General features: G+C 44.2%; 1 non-coding gene across 1 annotated transcript; it reads right to left on the bottom strand.

Moving 5' to 3' along the window:
- Positions 1-404: 404 nt before the first annotated feature.
- On the bottom strand, positions 405-477 carry TRNAF-GAA. Its single transcript has one exon. It is a non-coding gene; the product is annotated as a tRNA-Phe (tRNA).
- Between the last annotated feature and the right edge of the window lie 3015 nt (positions 478-3492).

Here is a 3492-nt window from a genome sequence, read left to right as displayed (position 1 = left end):
GCAAGAAACAACTTCTAATCGTTCTGTCCCCGTCCCCGTCCCACCTAGCGCCACTCCTTCCCCCGCTGTCCCTTCGCTCCCGGTCACCGCTCCTCACGCAGTTTCACTTTCTCTTCTCCCGTCCCTGCCGCCATGAGAGAGCGCAAGGCAGACCGGGAGAGACAATGAAGCTCGCTCCTTTCACTTCCTCCACCCCAAAGAAATAGCTTGAACTTAGATGAGCTGAAAAGGGAAACGGGAGTGCAGAGCACGCTGTGCCGGGAGCGACGCTGTCGGTACGAGCCCGGCAGGGGAATTCCCAGGCGCTGCAGCAGCTCCGGGGCGCTCGGAGCCCGCGGGCCTGCCCGCAGCAGGAGCTGCTCGCCACCTCCCGGGAGGGCGAGGGAAAAACAGGAAAAATGTTCTGCCGAAACCCGGGATCGAACCAGGGACCTTTAGATCTTCAGTCTAACGCTCTCCCAACTGAGCTATTTCGGCTGCCGTGGGGCATGTTTAGTGGTAAGATAGCACTAATCCGTTCTTCCACACGCATTACCCGGCGGCTCACACCCGCTAGTCTAAATAAAATAGTTGTTATTAGCCCTGCGGCTCTGGATGCCACAAACGAGACAATGACGGGTCCCCGCAAACAAAATTACACCGTAAGCCAAATACAAATCAGCAGTAACACAAAATTGTGCATATACAAACATCTATGCACAAGACACACCTCAGAATGAAGGTGTTTTGACAGTGGCTCCCTGAATTATTGGGGGAGGTAACAGGAACTAGAACATTATGTGGGACTCGGGAGCATGAAATTGGCAGCATTTTACCTTCAGTTTTCAGGGATTTGATTTTAAAGCCTGACAAAATGTGCGCAGAGATGATGGTGTCACAAAAATACATGAACAGGAAGGGCACCTGCGCCTTCTTGTGCCCATGGTCTTCCACTGAAGAAGCTCCCTGTGTCCACATAAATCACAAATCCTGACTAAGTAGTGTAATAAGAAAAAAACTGTTTACATTCACGTTGTTGATTAGGCATTGATTTCAACAGGCAACTGGTAGCACACACAGGGAAAAGGTAGAGGATGCATCAGAGTGCCCACGTTAGTGCCTGTGGTGGGCACTGACATCTCCAGTTTGTGTTGATTTGCACAGCCCATGGTCTAGAAAAGCCACTTGTGAGGGCATCTCCCACTGACACTTTCTGTGCCCTGTGAGGGGAGAGAGGCTGCTTTGTAAAATTGTCCACTGCTGCTCCCTCCTGTTAGCAAAAACACCAAGACTCTCTTCCAGCCACGTGAATATTTGGTAACATAAATCACCCTGTTTCCTTTTATTTTCAGAGTGTATTTTTCCTCATGTTGTCCCACATGTGTGGGTTCTTCAGGATCTGATACATTTTCAGGAGTCAAATACTTGTTTTCAGACGTACAAAGGATGAGGACTGAGCCAGTTCAGTGACTGAAACCAAAAACTCTTCACAAAAAAATTCAGTTAGGGAGAGGTTAAAAAAATCCACCCACACTTGTGCTTCAGAGGTGTGTGAACAACATACTGATACAAAATCTCATCTTCTCGTGATTTGCCATTGCCACTGGCAATGATCGTTTTGCTGAGAAATGATGAATATAATCCCTTAACAAGAATGCCTCCTACTGATGCAGCTAACACAATCTGTGATCTTTGGTGCAGATAAACTCCAAATGTGTCACGGCATGCACAGAAGTCAAAACACTATTGACTTAAGAGTTTTCATACATTACCACAACAATCAGAGGTATGATGGAGCAATGGGTTATTCCGATTCTTATTTTTAGAAATCTCTGTTTTGCCAGGTGAAATGGAAATGACAATGGGAATAAAAACAAAAACTAAAGGTAATGCAAAACAAAATTAAGTAAAACAGAAGGACAATTCAGTCTCAGACATAGCATATTTAATAAAAGAGTCAGCTTTCCCCCTAACAGAATTTGGCAAGGGGGTTTATATTAAAAGTTCCTCCTTCTGTAGAAAGATATTTGCATTTCATGCCTGTCTAATGAGCATAAGAACCCAGTTTCAGCAAAATGGAGGATTCTGAGTCAAAAAAACCCACAAACCAATAAAAAACTCCCACATTTTTCATCCACAGCCTTTCTCCTACATCAAAAAAAGTACAGGGTGGACAAACCAAAGGTACTTTCTAGTCCATCACCTTATAACAGTGTAAACCAGCCTAAACCACAGCTGACACCCCTTAATGCAAGCAGCACACAAATCTGAGCAAGTGCCGAGGCCAGAGAAAGCCTTGGAGAAAGTAAGAGCTCTCTTTGTTGCATAAAGTGGAGCTGACACACACACACCACAAATGCCCCACAGGCGTGGCAGGGTAAGCTGTGGCTGCCCCCTCCCTGGCAGTGCTCAAGGCCAGGCTGGACAGGGCTCTGTTGTCCCTGCACATGGCAAGTTCCTTGAACTTGAAGGTTCCTTTCCCGGCTGAACCACTCTGATTCTGTGAGTGCAGACAGCCCTGCCTCAGCTGCCCACTCCAGTGTCTTCCAAATCCTTTCACTTGCTGCTGGCAAGGGATGCACTGAGTAGCAGCTGTGGTACACCAAGACAGTGAGGTAGCAATGCTGGTTTTCCCCAATGCACCAGGGATTTCAGGAGCTGCTTCCCAAAGATCTGATCCAATTCAGAACAGTAATCCCAAAAAGAGAAGCAAACCACCCAAGTTCCTGATAGAACCTCAAACAAAACCTTTGCCAAAGTCCAGCCCTTCTACCTTAGAGAGTTGTAACAGTTAAGTGACATATACATTTACTCCGTTTATTTTCTTACTGGTGTGGCCTCACTTTGCTCTGTGACACAAACTTTGAAAGAGTAGACTGAAAGATTAGAGTGTTCACAGTATTTTACATCACTACCTCTGCCTCCTCCAGAAATGCTTCCCAGTAAAATCAGTGAGGAAAAAAAACGGAAAGCATCACACTTCTCCACACTGACAGTTTACTAGTTGATCCTTTGTCCTTTTTTCCTATAGAAGCCAGAAGGCTAATGGCAAAATAAGCTGTTTTCTGTAACAGAAAATACTTTTCCCTGTGAAAGAAATGCTCCTACCAAATCACTCACCTGCTAAGAAAATCTGACCTACAGTAAAGTGGCTCAAAGCAAAAACCTCCTACATTTCTTAAATATATACATTTCAATATTTTAAAATGTGCATTTATTTATATATAAGTAGTAACACAAAAATCGCAAACACTTGGATGAATTAAATCTTCAAAAATATTTAAATAAACTAGAACAGCTCACACTAAAAAATTAGTAGATCCGATTGAAAATCCACCCTAGGTAATATTACTTCTCTGGAGAGTCATATAAATATCAATGCTTGCATCTTCAGCATCTATACATTAAGAACAACTTTCAAAAGTTCTGTTCAACAAACCAATCACTCCCTACTGCTTTCTTCTATGCATTTCTGATAACACTGTTTTTAGTGTTCCAAAGACATTTTACCTA

The sequence above is a fragment of the Passer montanus genome, unplaced genomic scaffold (assembly GCF_014805655.1).
Source record: "Passer montanus isolate IOZ18808 unplaced genomic scaffold, ASM1480565v1 scaffold72, whole genome shotgun sequence".
Classification (NCBI taxonomy): domain Eukaryota; kingdom Metazoa; phylum Chordata; class Aves; order Passeriformes; family Passeridae; genus Passer; species Passer montanus.
The sequence above is the reverse complement of the archived record's forward strand: the minus strand, read 5'-3'. Positions and strand labels throughout refer to the sequence as shown.